The following is a 19441-nucleotide window of genomic DNA, read 5'->3' as shown; positions in this document are numbered from 1 at the left end:
TAAGCCATTATCTCTTAAAGCTGCACTTTTACATTAGCGTGGCAGCTGCTGAGTATGAAAAGGAAATAATATTTGGAATTAAGATATCCCGCACAAAACACCAGCCAATATGCAAAGCGAGATGGATGATTGGATGACATGAAGGAGGAGACTGCTTGAAATAACGACAGGCCAGAGTTGACATGGTGTGTGTTTGTGTGTGTGTATTTGTGTGTCACAGCTCAATAGCTTCAGCATGCGTACTTGGGAAGTGGAAGGTTACAGATATTGTGTGGCATTGCGAATCGTGTCGCTTCCTCTCTATCATACCCCATCAAGGTCATATCCACAGACTGAAAGTGGTGGCCCTGGCCTTTTCCACTCCTGGCTCTGGCAGAGGAATGGGGCCCGCGGACCACTGCTGCTTCTAATCAGGGCTGACGCGTGACTCAGTTGCATGCCAGCTGCACAGCCAAACAGGGATTATGTCCCTGGATGGTGAAGACAAAAAAAAAAAAAAAAAAAAAAAAAAAAAAAGGTCATTGTTGAGATCCTTGTCTCTCTACACCTTCGGCGAGTTTTTTGGGTTATTTCATTGTTTGTGTGTTATTTCTAATGCAATACTTGGATAACTGAAATCCTGCGGACAAGGCATATAGCTGGGAGCCTTATAGTCAGAGTTGTGACACCAACAGCCCACTGTTGGTTAAGTTACTATCTGGGTCATTGTGCCACTTGGTTTTAATGGTAGCTACAAGGTTGTAAAGAAGTATTAAAGTTAAGGACATTTATAAAGTAAAATCTGCATGAACAGTGGCAACTGATTTCCAAGGCTTGATTGATATTGTAATATATCTGTGAAATAATAGGCAGTGAAATTGCCAGTTATTTTCTCCACAGGTGGTGCAGTAGGTGGAAGGGAAGGTGGTTATAATTTTCTGTAAGCAGAAACACTCTCAGGATTCGAGCAAAGGTACATTGAGACCTGTCATACTGACAAAAAAAAGGGTTGCTTTTTTTTTAAAGCTCAGCTGTGATTCATTAAATATGTGCATAACAAAAATGTACCAAATCAAATTTGAGCTTCAGACAAAGCCGCAATTACAAAAAAAATGATGGAAGTTATGAAGTCTATTGTGTGTGCCTTTCATTGACGGATTGGTGCTCCAATTGAAATATATGTTATTTCAGTTGGCCACGACGGTCCAGTCGAACACTGGGAAACTGAAACCTGTGATAATATCAGTAAGCTCATATTTGAAATTTGAGTCAATATTGGTGCATATTCTGCTGCTTAACTGACAGCCTTACTATAGATAAAAGCTCCACTGGGTGCAGCAGAAACAAGTATTTTGTCCCACCATGTCATGCAGACACAGCTTTTATAACTGATGGCCTCCTATGGTGTTCAATTAGCCTCTGGTCTTTATGAACAAGCAATTGTAGACCAGCAATAACGAAGAAAAATGAAGTAATGTAAGTGTTCATAATCACACAGTTTAGCATTGCACAGTTCTGTTGTAATTCGACCAAAATAGCATACAGAATAATGAGTTCTTAGAGTGCAGATAAAAGCCCCTGAAGGTGATATTTATAATAAGCATTCACTATTAGACTCAAGATACGTGACCCAGCAGTTAAAGAAAGCAGGTTTGTCTTCCTGTTCCACTCAGGTGTCTTTTGCACACTCAGAAGTGTTGCATTACATTGCAAATGTAGGTATTTCAGCTCATCCATTGTTGTTACTGTGTGACAGCATGAAAAAGGGAAGCTGAAACTGCACTGTTAACCAGAAAGTGCCCAGGCAGCATAATCAGTGCCCTCAGAGATATAAAACACAATATCACCCTGTCAGGATATACATTATGCAGCTACAGTGCTCAGAGGACGGCAACGCAACGAGGCCCAAATCTACTACACAGCGCTGATAGGGAAAATTTAGAGGTGGTAAAGAATAACAACGACGCTGTGTGCTCCAGTTGCTATATCATTTTCATTCTGCATTTTTAACTTCAATAATGGGTGATGTGATACAGGACGAGATACTGTCTGGGACTTTATTACTCATACACTGACATCATGATATACTTTATGTGCGTTTTCCTCGTCCCAAAGGCTAAATTACACTTAAGTGGCCCAAATTAAGGAGCTTAATTGACTGTGAAGGAAGCGGGCTTTCCTAAAATATCATCACATTACTGTATATTGAAATACTGCACAACAATATTAAGGTATTTAATCAAGAATGCTGTGGTATTTGGGTTTGTCAGGTTTCATATTTGCTGTGGCCGTCCTTAAAATGCTAATAAAGCTTTAGTAATGAATGTCAACGAAACAATAAATCACAAGTCGAACAACAGGCGGGATCAATCCCGCACTATATCCATGATAGCGCCACAGTCAGCTCCCGGCACATCAGTGTCATCTTTAAAGAAGCGTGTGCATGAGCCAATTTCTTCTGCTAAAACTGTGGTGACACGAGGAAGGTCAAACATTCACTTTGACTGACTGTCAGTCTGATAATACAGTTTATCTACATCACCTCAGCCGCGAACTTTGAAATTAAAAAAAAAAAAAAAAAAACAGACTACAGTTTGGCCAGCTGAAACGTTTTGATTGAACTTGCATCAGATCTGTTGCCAGAGACTTCTGACGGAGCTGCTGAGGTCTTACACTATCTTAGTTGCAGATCGCTCTATGAATCTTTCTCTTTCATTCCTGACATTACTCTCACCGGTGCGGGCATTCATCTTTTTTCGAGGTAATATCCACAGGACTCTCACATGGGAGGCACGGGAGAGTTTGCGATGAAAGGTAGCTTGTGTGTTGGGGTAAAATAAGAACGGAAAACCTGGTGATCCATTGTAAATTGCATTATACTCTAAGAGTTGAGGTTAAAGGAGCACAGCCCTGTGAGCTTTCTTTTCTCCTTCCTTATCATGTCACATTAAGGCGGATGGCAGATTTACGTGGATGCAATTGATCAGTGAGTGGCATATCGGGCTGGGCGTGAATCAAGAGATTTTTAGCAGCTGCCTGGCTGTCCATCCATCACGGTGATCTCTGCTGTGCTCAAACCAGGCCTGTCACACTTAGATGGCCAACTGACTGCAGCATGGGGGATGGTGTGGTAAACACTGGGACAGTCATTTATTTCAATTCACTCTGTGTCTGCAGGCGTCTCTCATGGGGAACAGATTCATGCTAATTCGTTATAGTATGCATCGGAAATCTCATCTAATACCGCGCTGCAAAATCAATCTCATCCTTGCCCGAGGCTACGCCATCTATAAAGGCATTTGTCTCGTGTGTCCTACCTGTGTGAGGAGGCTCCATGCCGTATCAATGTCAGCATTCATTGGGTCTTAGTGGAGCTCTCTGATCCTGGCCAAGAAGCTGTTACCCAAGATTAACCCAGGCTGTTCTGTTGCATAGCTGGTGAAGAGGAGGTGTGTGTGTGTGTGTGTGTGTGTGTGTGTGTGTGTGTCTCTCTGTGTGTGTGTGTGTCTGCATGTGTGTGTATGTATGAAAACAAGAGAATCAGAGAGTAGGATGCTTGCCTGCTCCCACTCTTCATTTTGTCTGGTGGCATTCTCCTCAGGATGAGATGTGACAGCACTGGATGATCTAATAATGGATGTCATAGCATAGCTGCTTATTAACTGAGATTTCAAGGGCAAACATTTCCATCATTAGTAGTATACTGTATAAATGGGCGAGCTCTATGAGCAAGCGCAGTGCTGAATGATGGCTCCTGGTAATGTCACTTAAGCACAGGAGGGACTAGTTGTCTCATTAAATTTTTTTGTGCATATATTTTAGGAAATGTCTTTATGAGGAGCTAATTTATAGAACACGCATTGATACGTGGTGTTCTAGTCAACTGAAGTGTTCTTTGAGAGTTGAGGGGGAAGGAAGGAACTGTCATTTATGGTAAAAATCACTTTGGTTGCTTTCATGATGGTTATGTTGTAGAGTATTTGCATATTCAGAGTCCCGAGGAGTCTGAAAGATGTGCAAATTTATGAAGTTTCACAGTTACAGAAGGGCTCCATTGATCTTTGATGTCTGTACTGTAATGTTAACTCCCAGACAGTGTGTTTTCTCTTTTTGGCCTTTGGATCAGTGTATGTTTTGACAGTGTTTGAATGAAATATATATTCGAATGTAAACAGAAAGACATGTTTACCATACAATTTGTGTCTGTGTGTGTGCGCATGTGTGAAGTTTTTAAGAGTGAGGACATTTTTGGAAAGTGGAGACATTTTGGCCATTGCTCACAGCTTCAAACGGGTGTTTGAAGGTCAAGACTTGGTTTTAAGGGCTAGAAAAGGGTCAGGTTAGAATTAGGTTTAGGTTAAGGAAAGGGTAAGGGTTGGGGGTAAGCATTTAGTTGGTTAAGGTGGTTAAGGGGCCAGGGAATGCATTATGTCAATAGATATTGTCAGCATAAATATTTTAAGTAATTTTTTAAGCAAAAAGTGTCACAAAAATGTTTGATTAGATTTTGGATAGTTGATCAGGAGAAACAAGACTTGATTTCCTGAAGTTACCAGTTTTAGGATATATGGACAGGAATTTTCCACTGTTTTCTTTCTTTTATACACCAAACAACTAATCGATGAATCAAGAAAATAATTGGCAGATTCATCAATAAGGAAGATAACTGGTATTTGGAGCCCCTAATCCCAGTAGACTGATCAGTTTCCATGGAATTTGGTCCAGACTTTCGAGGTCCCTTGAGGATAAACCGTTCTGATTCTGTTAACAACATGGCCTTTCTTCTGGTTCCTCCCTCAGGGCAAACTTAAATGTTTTGACCCCACTAGTAGTGAGCTCTAAAAATAGAAAAGTTGTTCATCCATCTAATAGTTCAGTTCTTGGTGTGTGTTGAGTATTAAAGCCTCATGTGGTTGCTGGAGTGGCTCTAGACTTTCATTGTGTACTATAAAAGAGGACGATGCATGCTTGTAAGTGATCAGCAAACCTTTTCTGTTGTCCTGGATTGTATTTCATGTCTCGCCAGTACCTGAAGCAACACCCACAAACGCAGCCCCTTGGGTTTTTTTTGTTTTAAACGCAGGGCTGATTTTGGTCTGAACACCCACTTAGTCGGGAAGCATTTTGCTAAAATGTGAGACATTCACTCTATCATCAGAATATCAAATGCATTTATGAGGCTAAAAGATTTTCCCACTCATTCCTACTTTGGCTTACCTGTGTGAGATTGACGGCGTCTGACTAAATGGCGCTCCACGCCATCGTCTGCTCGTCCACACACATCGCTCATGTCATTATGTGCTGGAGTAGAGTGGGTGGCAAGCGGACAATGTCATTCTTCAAAAAAAAAAAAAAACAGCCACGATAAACTGTTCTGTGCAGTGACGATCATACTCTGTATGTAATCCCTTTTTTTTCCCAAACACTGAAGTATGAGTGAATAGATTTAATGTTGACAGTAGATATGCCAGGGCTAAGTTCTGTCTAATGATGTTTGGGAGCCTTCGTGCCTCAGCTGAGGGCCTGATAGCCACAGACCGACCTTCACCTCTGAGCGAGATAAGGATGGCGCTCTGATCCTGCTGGATCGGATGGAAACGGTGATTATAGCAGGTTAAATTTGCAGCGTGCAAGCGCATAAGCGGATGCAGCCTGCTGTCTTGTCATTTTTTGCTGTGGGAACCCAACCAAATTCCATCTCTGAGGAAAGCATTTCAAATTGTATTATAGTTATAGCTATGTAGCAAGCAGATGTGCATGCATTTTATCCCTTACTACGCCTACAGTACATTTACATTCATTTAATGAGGGTACTGTGCTCAGTACCATGTTTATGCTTGTAGCTAGTGTTATGTAGTTAGCTAATTACCTGGCTTGCTGGTTTGTGAAAATGTCAGCTGTTACAATGCCCTGTGCCACTGAGAAAATAGTAAATCCAGTTCAGTTGACATGCACTCACTGTATGGCCTACATACTGTTCCAGCAAGTAGATATATACTTTAAATTGGTTGTTCTGCCTGACTGGGGTTCAAGCCACCACACCATATCAGCTCATATTTATCACAGTTAAATCTACAGGTGCAGCAAAAACACTGTTTTTCCCTGTATGCTTGTATCTATAACAGCTCTCCCAGAAAGACAAATTGGCAGTTTGTGAAGAAAAAATAATAGGCACAAACACACCAACAGCACGACCATGACCGCAAATGTTGCAAAAACGGTTGAGATGATTGTTATTGTTTGAATATCTACAATTAAAATCCATATTTTCAAAAGGCTACTTTCATCTCACTGATAAAAACAATTTGTGCAGCACACTGTGTGACGAGAGTGCAGGTAGAAACCTCTCATTTTCAGCACTACAGATATCGGAGGGGTTATACATCTCTGTGTAAATTATGCAACACATAAATCACCAGGATAACAGCTGATGCAGAGATATGAGTTAACGGTCAAGAAGAGGATCAAGTGGATGATGAAGATGATGATAATGATGGCTGTGCTGATGATGAAGACTATATGCCTGGTGGCGGGGTCGATGATATTGCTGATGCTGATGTTGATGAGGGCGATGATTATATCTCTGAAGCTTGCAGCTGAAGTCAAAAGCATTCCACAAATGTGAAAACATCTGTGGAAATAATATGCAGAGGAAACAACTAAAAGCAAATATTTACAGTTGGCTGTGGTTTGAAACTTTTCATTACCGGTGCTGATAGCTTACTTTGATACGGGTTTTTAAAAAATATCTTTAAGTTAATAATAAACATGGTTTTTCAACAAAACTGTTTTTATTTGACAAAACAGGCCAAAGTCTCAATGCAGAAATTTTTAAAGGAAAAATCAGACGTCATGGAAAATATACATATTTGCTGTCTTGGCTACACTTAGATGAGATGATGTCTGTCCAATAAAAATGAATCTACTGCCAGCAGCAAGCTAACTTAGCTTAGCAAATTAGCACACAGTGCCAACAATCGGCACTGAGTGTGTGGAAGAGAGTTGCTTTATCTTGAACTGATTGGTGATGAGTCCCAGGTGTGCGTCAGGTGATTGAACAGGTGGGCGTGGCTTAACTGTGAAAAGTGCTGGCTGAACAGGTGAGCAGATGAGAGGGAGAGTGGCAGCAGGTAAGAGTTGACGAGTGTGACAAGAAGCTGAATCTGAATCTTTTCTATTTGAAATTCGTTTGCTCAAGTGGAATTACTGCTTTTAAAAAAGTGAATCTGATTAGCATCATTTGAAATTTCATTTATTAGTTTTGAACTGAATTCCAGTTAATTTAAAACTGAATGAAAAATTATGAAATATTTGACTAATTTGCTCTCAAACTGTATTTGATCCTCACTGAAAATTCAGCTCTTTATATAAGTCCACATTCAGTTCTCACAATTCAAATTCAGTTTGTGCAATTCAATTTTCAGCTCACTGAGACACACATCCGCTCGTCGAGGAAGAGCAATCAAGCACAGATTCACAGGACTCTTTTTCTTCTACCTTTATTCAAGTCTTTCCATTTGAGAGCACGGCTCATTTCACGTTCAGATTTTGTAACACTTTCCCTCAAAACTTCACCCTCAGTCTCAAACAGCCCCTGCTTGCACTTAACTTCTTAAAGCATCCCTTACGGGTGGTTACTCTTTTACTGAATTCATCCACTCCCACCCTCCACAATCAGAAGTAAAGTGAACGTGCCCGTGACAAGGTAGGAACCATTTTAGGTGACACATAATCTTAACCCAGGCAGCAATACAAGAGCTTTCTTTATACACTTTTCTTTTATACACTCTAAAATTAGCTATACATCAATTCTGTAGACAGACAATGACAACAATGACAACGACCAGCTCCAAAAACTCATGCTGTAATCTTAACACCACTTAAGAGTAACACCCAAAATGATATCAGCCAGCCAAAGAAGTCCCATTCTTAGCAAAAAAAAAATAAATAATACATGTCATCTATAAGTAATTAAAGCTTCACACCAGCCACTATAGATGAGTGCATGCCAGTCATAAAACATTGAGATATTTACAATGAAGTAACCTCCAAAAAAAGACGGAGGAAAAAGAAGAAGCAATGAAATGTAAGATTCATAAAGCAGAGAGAAGAAGAGAGGCTTGTTTGCAACATGACATACATTTGAAGTCGGGACTCTGTCATGCACTGTGGAAAATATGGATCTCACCGCTAGCACTGAGGGCCTTGAACTGCGAGGCTGATGCCCACAGGAATCCTGAAACAACATCAGTATGTTCCAATTACAGCTTCCACCAAATAATCATACTTTCCGAACATGTCAGGTGCAATGGGGGTAGTGTTCAGTAGTGAATCAACAGACGGTACGTGACAAAAGTCAAGGTGACACATGAAGAGGAAGAGCATCACCTTAGTGTTTCGTGGCTTCATGCGCACACTGCTGGGAGGAAAACTGCATCTGATAATTGGATACCAAATTAAAAGCTGGCACGATTTACACTTGTGCGACACATAATACATGGGAAATGAGCTCCCCTTCAGCATGTTACAGTCAAATACATGTTTAAGTAAATAAGCTATTAACTTTCTTGTTGATAGTCAGACAAGAAGAATTAATTATTAATGCCACTGTCTGTATGAAATATGAAGCTGCAGCCAGGAGACAGTTAGCTTAGCTTAGCATAAAGACAGAAAGCAAGGTTGAGCAGCAAGCGTAGCTCTGTCCTAAAACAAGGATGTCCTCGAATGACCTTCTCAACCACAAACTGAAAATATGCAAAAAAAAAAAAAAAAAAAAACCTTTAACGTAACATATAATTTAACTAAATTAACAATTTCATATTACATTTAGTTGCACTTCCTTGCCATGCTTTTTTTCTTCAACCATAAACTCTGGCCATTTATCATACAAATACATGCAGACAGGCCTTTTACTGTTAAGAGATATGGACTGCTGTACAGAACGTCTACCCTGTAAATGTGAGAGAAAGGAATAGAAAAGAAATGGGTCAACAAACAACAGCCTTGTCAAATTACAGCTGGGCACAAATCACAAATAACCTGCACTGACTGTTGTAAACAAATACTACAAACTACTTTAAAATGACCTTTGAAAGGAAATAGACCTGCCCTTCACCATCACATCAAGGGTGGTTCAAGTCAGACACGGTAATGTTTTACCAATGCATGAGGCATTTGCGCTGGTTTACACTGGAGAGCTGAAATAAATCCCATTAATATTGAATAAATGAGAGTGAAGGTGATTAAAGATATCTCAAAATAATAGTAGCTGTAGTCTTAGCCATGCTAGCAGCTTGAGCATATGGCGGTGTCAGTTTGTCAGTTGGTCAGTCTGGACTGAAATATCTCAACAATTATTGGTTAACATGAAAGTTTGTACAGACATTCATCCCCTGACCATCAACCTCACATCTACTTTGTGTTTAGTTTCTGCAGCAATGTTATCATGCTAACACACTAAACTGAGATGATGAACATAGGAAACATTATACCTGTTAAACATCAGGATATTAATCACTGTCAGCCTCTTAGAATGCTGACGTTAGCATTTAGCACCCACTGTTGTAGACTTTTGTTCGACCATGTCAAAGGACTAGTTCTCTCCAAAATGAGAATGAGAATAATTAGGGGGTTTATGTAATGACAGATTATGTAGCCTATTATGTATTTATTCTTCTAATTTGTGAGCAAGTCATAAAAACTGCGATGGCTACATGTTCAGTGTGTTTCTGGCGCGAGCTTTGTTACCTACAGTTTCATTCATAGGGGATGTCAATTCCTGACGATGGAGTAACAAATAAACTGTCCCACATAGTCCTCACTTTCTCTCAGCACCTTTCCTCTTCTCCTTTTACCTCCTCTAAGCGAGGCTACCTCCCGCGAGGAGCAGAGTGCCACTGAGGGAGGTGAGAAAAGCAGGAGTAGTAAATCTGCTTCGAAATGCATCCTCTCTAGATGCTCTCGCATTCAGCGATATTAAGATCTATTTTTCAGCTTGTATAAATATAAACACGGAGTCTGCATTATCATATCTAATTATGTTGTGAATACGATGAATGGTGAGCGGTCACAGTCCTTCGCCTACACACAGCAATGCATGTTGCACCCAGTAAACAGCATGTAATGAAAATGCAGAGATCACAGACAGAGGGAACCTATAGAAATACCAGGTGCAGTTGTAAGATTTATTTTCCGAACTGCTTTTCTGGATTTAGATCATATTTTAAAACCAGGTGTAAAGGCGCTTTAGTTGCTTTACCTTAGCGCTGTTAACAGCTGAATTGTAGATGGAAAATCTCAGCTTTCATACACAGAGCAATACTTTAGAGCTTTATGACTTTTCTCTCTTTAAGCCAACTTTCAGTACAAACCTGTTTTACCAAGAAGACGTATGAAGAGGTTTGTCTAATGTGTTGCATAATAGTGGAATGCAGTTCATTGCATTGCATTTTGTATACACACAAGCCGGGGATAGAGGGAAAATAAGAGGTTGTATGTCTCACAGTTGAAGTCTTCAGATAGAATTAATTTAAAGAAAACTCTTCTTCGAGGCTGGTCAGGATTCACTAAGGAGTTGCTGGCATGGGGAACACAGACAGAAGTTATTCCAACCAAAAACCCAGCAACAACAGCTCACTGAGGCCGCTTTTATAGGCGCCTAGTAAACAGTGTAAGAAGCTTCAGCTGGGCCAGACTGAGGTAGCAGCTTGTTAGAGTGATCCCACACAGCTGAGCAGCCTTCTGTGGCTCTGTCCTGGGTGCTGCAGGGTGGAGGGCGGGTGCTGTCCTTGTAACTGCGCTGTAGGTCTCCAGGCAGCATCAGTGCCTGAGTGACAACCCCCTGCTGCCTTTCTTTTGCTTATATTTGCATGCAAAGCCTATTTATATACTCTGCTCTCAATGCTGCAGAATTCATACTTAAACTTTTTTTTTTTCAACTGACCAGAGCCTCCTTGAGCTTGTATATTTAGAAAAAAGATTTTTTATTATGCATGAATGACATTTTTGCATTGTTATATCACTCATATATAATATTATAATTAGATAATCTAATTCTATGATCAGCAGTTATTTTTTCAATTAGTTGATTAATCATTTCTCCATAAAATGGCTATCAACTGTCCAAAACCCAAAGATAGTCAGTTTAATATCATGTAAATTAATGGCTTGCTTGAAGAACAACCTACACAGCTAATTGATCGTGCATCTTATTGTTGCATCTATGGTGTATTTGTATAGTCGGCCAGAGTCTGCTCTTTACAATCAGCGCCTTTGTTCAAATCAGTCTGATACTCCTTATTTTTAATTTAGCCAGGCTGCTAAATTCCTCTCATTTCTTCCACTAATAGACAAATTATCATAGAGTCACAGTCATATGCAAACCCCTGCTGGTTGTGACTTGGTGTGATGACTGAATATGGTCGTGTAGGAGGAACAAGAAGGTGGTGAAGAGTGCAGTATCCAGGGAAAACAGATTGGGCTCATCCCCTGAGGCACGCAAACTGTGACCTGTCAGTCAGATAGTTGATGACTCAGATCACATTTATGGCATCACACGGTTTCACCCTTATTTTATCAGGCATATCTATCTATCTATCTATCTATCTATCTATCTATCTATCTATCTGTGCTGTATTTATCCTCCAATAATAATATAAGAATTCAAACAATACAATTCAATATAATGAATTCAATATAATGAATTGTATGAGTCACTTTGAGAGATGTTTTGAAGGATTATTAACATTCTCGCTGTACTTCACTGCAATTTCTGTAAAGTCCCAACCATGCAAATCTTTAATAAAATTGACCGTTTTCCTTATGGAAGCCAAAATGCTGACTTGCTGTGGACTCAAGGTTTGGTGGAGCATTGAAAATCTCCTGGTCACTCTGTTCGCCTGCTATGCACCAGTAGCTCTGTGTGCTAACGCAGGTTCTCCTGTGGTCCCCTCCCAAGATGAAAAAACAAGTGATTACAGAGTTGCTCGGCTACATTCATGATGACTATCATTAGGTCTATTATGTAGAATTATTCATGACTTTCTTTGTACTCCATGTTTGTCCATAGCAGAGGAAAACGTGGATGCGATTAAGGGAGCTGAGACACCCCTTGTGTACTGTCTCCTAGGGAACACAGATTAAATATGAAGAAGTAAATAAATATCGAACTGATCTGGAGGCAGGATGTTTTAACAACAGACATCTATTCTGAATTATTAGCAGGACTCTCACATGCCCTCACGCTTTGTCCTCTCTGACAAAAACATGCATGTATCTGTGTCTGTTATTTAAAGAGGCCAATTCCCAGTTTCACTCTGTAATGACTAAAACATGCAACTAGACAGATGCATCAATGATTCATAATGAGACAGCAAACAAAGCGTTTTTTTATTTTTATTTTTTTGTCTTTCATCAGCTCTACCATTAATGAAAGTATAAGCAAAAAAAAAAAATGTGAAAGTGCTGAAAAATAAAACTTGATTAAAATAATTAGATTTTTAAAAACCATTTGAGCTTGGAGACAACGTTCCAAGGCAGCAACACTTAAGTATGATGTCTTTAATCTCCAACGCAAAGTTTCCATTAAAGACGTCCCAGTGTATGTAGGTCAAGCCCATCTTTGTTCCACACCAAGCCAAATTAAATTACATTTTTAAATTGGTTAATTAAAAGTGTGTATCATTACAGCAGTCATTGTTTCAGTGTGTGATTAATAGTAATGATTCTTACAGCTCTTTTCTCTTGATTTAACAGACCATGAAGTTGAGAAGCATAGAACAGACATTTATATGATTTGTCCTATATTATAACACAAAGATAATACAGTGCAGACTGCTGAGAGTTTACTGATTTGCCATGCATGTTTTGTCCAGATAAGCTAAAAAAAAATTATCCAACAACATAATATGACAGTTAGACCTGCTTTATGTTTTCCTTTACAGTAACATGGAATCCAATGACTGTTCACCATGAAAGCTTGTCTTGTCAAACCCAGTCAAAATAATTGAGTGTCGCTGCTCTCATCAACACTCCCTCTAAACCCAAAGACAATCTCAGACAAACATTTTACTGAGACCTAAACGTCGGTGTAGAGAAGTCAATCAATTGAAAGCATTGCTCTTTTTGTGTTTGTTTGTTTTCAACAATAATTGAGTTTCATTCTGGTTTTGGGAAAACAATAGTAAATGTAAAGGGCATGAATAAATGAAGGGGGAGATCAGATCATTTAAAACAAGAACAGACCTGGAATAGATGGCTATGCTCATACTGAAAGTTTGCTTTAGGTATGGAAACAGCTCATGTAGTTGCTTGAGAGTTAATCAAGAGTTGCATCTCAGTCTATCAGAGAATAGAAGATATGTCTATAATATTCACTTTTAGGGGTGTTACTACATGGTCAAAGGTAATCTTATGTGCTCATAAAGGCAGTGCCCAAATGCTATAGATACTTCATTACCTCACCCTGGCAGCTAACATGCCAAAATATTGCCCTGTTTTGCTTCGAGCATCACTCAAACTATGAGGCTGAGGGGGTGAAAGATTACAGAGGTGTGTTGAGAAGTCGTTACTTGCAGCACAGCCTTTACTCAATGCACAGACCCGAGACAGACCCATGCTTCTAGTAGACTGGGTGTGCATATTGAGTGTGATTTTCCTTACATTTGGTCCTATAGACCTATTGGAATTGCTTTCATAGTCTTGCAGGCTCCATTTAGAGAATGACTCACCTCCACTGGTCCTCTAATAAGAAAATTGATGGGTGAAAAGAATAGAGTTAAACAGCTAGGCAACAATGACCATGTGGTACATCGGGTACAAACGCTGCACTCTTCTACAGTGTAAGCTTAGAACCTGCTTTGGTAAGAAGGATGAGGGACCTGCAGATAAGACGGATGATTTCAGAATGCTTCCAGTTCATTGAAGCATTAAACAGAAGCCAATACATGCAACAGAGGTATGCTGCAAACCAAGGCCTTGCACTCTGCCTCCTATACAGATTCAAACATCATACTGTAAAATGTCTCTGCAGCAAAACTTAAATCCACCTAAATCAAACATAACCAGACATTTTGAACAGTGTTTGAACATTAAATGCATACAGTAATTGCCAAAGCACATGGAAACATTGTCACAGTGATCCTGTTAAACCTGGTTGTGACAAAAACAATTCTCACATAGCAAAGTGCATACAATTAAGCAGTCATGCACAGTCTATTATAACTGTTCATTATCGCCAATATCTGTCAGATTTGTGACTTTGGTTGCAGTTGGGTGCATTTGTCATTTTGCTAAACCTCCTGGTTTGCTCTTTCACCTGTTTATCCACTTGATTCTTTGGCATAATGCTTTAAGGTGACCACTGTGTTCACTGAAACGTCACAGAGTGTCAGACTATGATTGTTCGGTGTCAGCCATGGATGCAAGCGAAGCCTGGTAACTGCCATTCCCTGCAGCATAGAGTCTGTGTGATATCTGCACATGCATAGTGAGTAACTGTTGAACCTCCAGGCCCTCTGTCTGCCCCACTGGCCTTCCCCAGGGTATCAGGTTGACTCTTAATAGCAACAGCTTATTCATGCTGAATGTGCTCAGTGGTGTAATGCAGGTCCTGCACAGATACATGCTGACGATGTTAAGAGCATATACTGATTCAATGGTGAAAGTTAGGTGGTTGAATTGTTTTAGGTGGGGAGCCCTGAAGGAGCAATTGTCCCTTTTATCTATAGATGAGGGGTGACCATGGTGTCTCATTCACCTACAATATCTCTTCAGCCATCTTCCTTAATGAATTCATCTTCTACATTCCTGTCCCTAACAGTATACTGGTGGATCATGCACCAGTAGATATTTTAAGCCAAACCATGATCTTTTCCTAAACCTAACCAAGTAATTTTAGTGCCTGAACCTAACCAAACTACAGCCTCCACCTGAAATGTTTCTCACCAGGCTTTACTTTGAAAGCGTAACTAGAAGTTGGATATTTATTATCGCTAACTTGACCACCAAATGAGAAGGTGTTGATTTCACGTCCAGACGATGCAAAGACAGACAGGTTGGACGGGTGTGAATCAGGGGGTGTATTACATGCTTTGGCACGATACCAGGTTGGAACATTACACATTTCCACCCTGGTGCAGAAAGCGACTATGTTTCTTAGGGAAACTTAAGAAGGCAGAAATCCTGTGCCAAGTTCTTGTCAACTTTTACAGACGAGCAATGGAAAGCATCCTGACACATTACAAATTGGCATGAGATGTGCATGGCCCAGCACAGGAGGGCCCTGAGATTAAAACTGCCCCGGATGTCAATGTGCAAAGTCCAAAAGATGCTAAAACACAATAAGCATCCCAGCCACAGCCTGTTCACTATGCTGCCGCCTGGCAAGCAATACAGAAGTATCCGCTGCTGGACCATGAGACTACAGAGCAGCTTCTTTCTTCAAGCCTCGAGACTCCTTATTCATCCTCTGCACTACCAAATAACAATATTTTGTTTTGTGTGTAGCATAATGGGATTATAGCTTGCATTTCGTTGTAGAATGATATATAAATGGATCTTCAACCATGGATATTTAATTCTTGTCCAAGTTGAAGTTCTGTATTCATCATATGCACAACGTTCACACTGAGGCAGTCGTTGGCAATGAAATTCTTGTTCCCAGGCTCCCTTCAACAATGCTCATACAATATGTATAAAAAGAAAGTCATGCAAGTAAATGAGAAATGAGAAAAAGAGAATCTAAGACATAAAATAGAAGTTAAAATACAGGAATAAAATAAAATCTAAAATGAAGTAGAATACTGTGGTAGACCACTGTAGAGGAGAGATGAAGGGAATAAGCTGTAATGTAGACAGGTTCTGCAGTAATGTGATGAATGTTTGGTGTTTTCCTGTTGTTGCCATCAGTGCTTCTGCTACATAAAAGCTTCACTTGATTTCAGTTTTATTCTTATGCTTTTTTTAATCTTGTTTGTTTTCTGTATCTTTATGTAAGTTGTTCTCCATCACACTGTGTGGTAGGGCTCACTCGGGTGGCGCACATGTCGCTAAAAAGACAAAAATAAATCAACATGACGGCCGTCCCTGGCGCCGCCTTCTCTGCATTTTATAAAGGCTCAGTGTATTTAAATAATACCAAAGCGTTGAACTATAGTACAGTTATGTCATGTTAGATATATGTCCGTGTGTGCAAGTGTTTACTCACGATACAATCTGAGTTCTGGCAGTGTGGGCCAAAAATTGTTGTATTAACTACTGCGATTCTGCCATTTTTTGTACTATAGTATAACAAGCAGAACTAAAGCAATAAGTAAAATATATGGGGAAAGAGGAAAATAAGCTACAGAAGCTTATTTTAGCTTCTTTTTTTATCCTACAGAGTTAAGACCAGACCTGCTTCAATTTGCCTCAGACCCACACTGGAAAGAGATTAATTGCCCCCCTCCTGGTGTCCCCCACCCCACCCCCACCCGATTCTGACCGCGATAGATAATTGTGGGCCTGTTAAAGAGCATGTTATTCCGTGAGAAAAGCCATTAACTGCAGAGGAGGCGGCACTACATTTTACATTAACAAGCCTAACTGTAAACACCTTACTGACAAGGTGATAAGTTGTTAGTGTGTGATCAATAGTGGGTCCTATGTGGACAGAGGAGCAGCTGACCCTGGGGTCCACACACACCAAGGGCCCCAATTTGACCTCTCTTCCATGTACTTAATTAGATTCTTATTACTAGTAGCTGTGCTATCAATTTAGCAGACTAAACAATCCTGTTAAAGCCAGAAAACATCAAAAAGGTTGTATACAATGCAGCTCTTTCCACTCCCTTATGTAGTGGCAGAGTTTTGTAAAGCTACTGTCTTAGAATTTAAACAAGTATTTATTTGGCATTTAAATGTGTTACTGTGATACAGATTTCCTTTAAAAAATCTGAACATTATTAGAGTTTAAAAATACACTGAAAAAGATGCAACAACAAGACCTACTTACATTCAAAATGTGTGCTGAATCAGCTTTAAAGTTTTTTTTTTTATACAGGTGCAGAGAAATGATATTGCCTGACTAGCACCACAAAGCCCCACTGGGAAACAAGCCTGTACATGTTTCATATGCCCTGTGTGTGTTCGCCTAATAGTCCCTGAGATATTTTGAGTGCTGATGAAACTGATGTAACCAAAAAACAAACAAACAAACAGAAAAAAGGAGTGGGTGATGACTACTGGAAACATAGGGCATTTCAAACATGAAAACCAAGCAGATACAAAAGCGCTCAAACAAAGCACGAGTTTTCAGCGGTGATATCCAGTCAGTGTGGCCCTTGGCTTTTTCTTTTTATTCATAAATAAACTTTATTTATGTCAGCTTTTAAATAAATCATTCACTTAACTGTATCTCGGTGCATCGGTGCAGGGGACGGGTTATGCTCGGACATGGATGCATTGTTTAGATATCCAGCTCGTAGCAAATTAGAACAAATTTAGGTTTGCTGTCTCTGCTATGCAGTTCTCGTGGCTGCATTAACAGTAGGTGCATAGTCTGTAGAATAATCCACAGTCTGGAGTGTGTCATATTTTGTCTCAAATTTGAATTTCAGCTCATTAAGACTGGAAATGCATTTGTCATTAAGGTTTCTTAACAAAGCAATTCCAGTGAAATCGTCTGTGAATGCTGTTGGCCATACTGTCCCAGTTGTTATATGCTCTATATGGAAGTAATCTTATTTTATTTATCATCATTACCCATTTGGATATGTTTGCTCCCACATTATGGTGCATTTCTGTGTCTTAAAATTACATTTCGGAGCTTAAGTTGCTCTTAATGAGTGTTAATGGGAGCCTCTGCAAAACAGTTATCATGCGGCGAGGCTGTGAAGCTGAAAGCACCACATGCCTCCTTATCTTTTTATATAGAATAAATGCTAATGTGCTGTTTGTCTGAATCAAATAAGCTGAAGTCAAACTCATATAATCAGCTGTGACAAGTTCTGAGAAGCCTTTCACTCACCATACCTGACCCTGGCAAATTGCAATTCATCCTGTGAGGAGGGCGTCAGTTTTCATGACCTTCCACCGTACAGCTATTCCCATGATAAACCCGTCTGTCACAAGGGTTTTTTCCCCAGCCTGGAGCTTCCTGATACTTTGGGGAGAAACTTTGATTTATTTGCTGTGATGCACTCTTTCTTGCGACATCTACCTTTAGCGAATAAACCCAACTGTGGCAGTCCCTCATCAGCAGGAGACCCAATAGAGGCTGTAATTCCCTGCAGACTCAAACACATATTATATTTCTCTCTGTGACAGAGATGAAATTGGGCCAAACTTGCATGAAATGCCTCTGCTCCTACTTGAGAAATGACTATAAATGAGGAAGAACTCGGTTTAACATAACATAAAGATTATTTCTTGCTTTCAGGCAAATTTGCTGTTTTTTGTGGTTTAATGCAAAACCCAAGAGGTTTAACTTGACACATCATATACAGTAGTTTGTGTTCATTGTACACTGATTAATACCTTGTATGTAAACTGCTCCAGTGTCTGTATTCCCTTCTCTTTCTGAGGAGACAGGGTGACTTTGGTACATTTTGTGAATGTTAAGAGCAGAAAACTCAACATTCACTGTCTTCCCAGGTTTCATATTTTGAGTCTGATCAGATGTGTGATGTGTGCCATGCAGTGTATAGAGATCTTAAGTGTTGTTCCACTGTCTTCCGCAGATTGGTTGTAAGAGATAATAGCTCCTGATTTCATTTTTGATCGTTTATAATGGGATCACACAATGGCTTTACTCTTTTATGTGTTTTTAATAGGTTCTGGACAGCAGTGGAGTTCTTTGGCACAGAGGCATGAGCTATTTCAGGCTGTGTCTACACAGACACTACTTGTCAGTCAAATATATTCATTGTTGGTTTTGTTCTCTTTAGGGAAATTGTTGTTAATAATGAAAGATAAATAAACACCACCCTCATCCTTTAAATACAGATTTTATCTCTTGTATGTGTAGTTTTCCTGGGCCGTATTCGACAGGATGACTGGTCACCAGTTGTAGTCCTTTAGCCTTTCTGAGTGCTGATAATGAGTCAGGGCAGGCTCCTGTTTAAGCCAAAGACTGGTGCATACAGTTGTTTGTGGCCTTAGGCCTATGAGGCGCTCCCTCTTTTGTTATCACAAAGTATTGAATTTTGTGTTTGTTTGTTTGTTTCTAACACAGACCCCTTCCTTTCCATCACTCCCAGCCTCTGGCCTGCATGCGTTGTTCAGCTGTAATGTCTTAGCTTAGCCCAGGGAGCGCAGAGGGCTTAAGGGGCTCAACATCACTGAAGTTAGTGAGACCATGGATTGTAACAAAGCATCTGTGGGGCTACTTTTTCCACCAGCTTTTGGAAATTAGCACAGGACTCAGCAAATTAGTGAGACATTCTATTGTCTTTTTCTCCCTGAATGCTGAGATGTGAGGAGGATG

General features: G+C 39.9%; 1 protein-coding gene across 2 annotated transcripts in view; it reads left to right on the top strand.

The window, feature by feature from the left end:
* Positions 1 to 19441, top strand: part of LOC143333326 (neurexin-2-like) — a 115394-nt gene that overhangs the window by 2528 nt on the left and 93425 nt on the right. The gene's annotated exons all lie outside the window — the stretch shown is intronic.

The sequence above is a fragment of the Chaetodon auriga genome, chromosome 15 (assembly GCF_051107435.1).
Source record: "Chaetodon auriga isolate fChaAug3 chromosome 15, fChaAug3.hap1, whole genome shotgun sequence".
NCBI classification, from domain to species: Eukaryota; Metazoa; Chordata; class Actinopteri; order Chaetodontiformes; family Chaetodontidae; genus Chaetodon; species Chaetodon auriga.
This window is presented reverse-complemented; position numbering and strand designations above follow the sequence as displayed.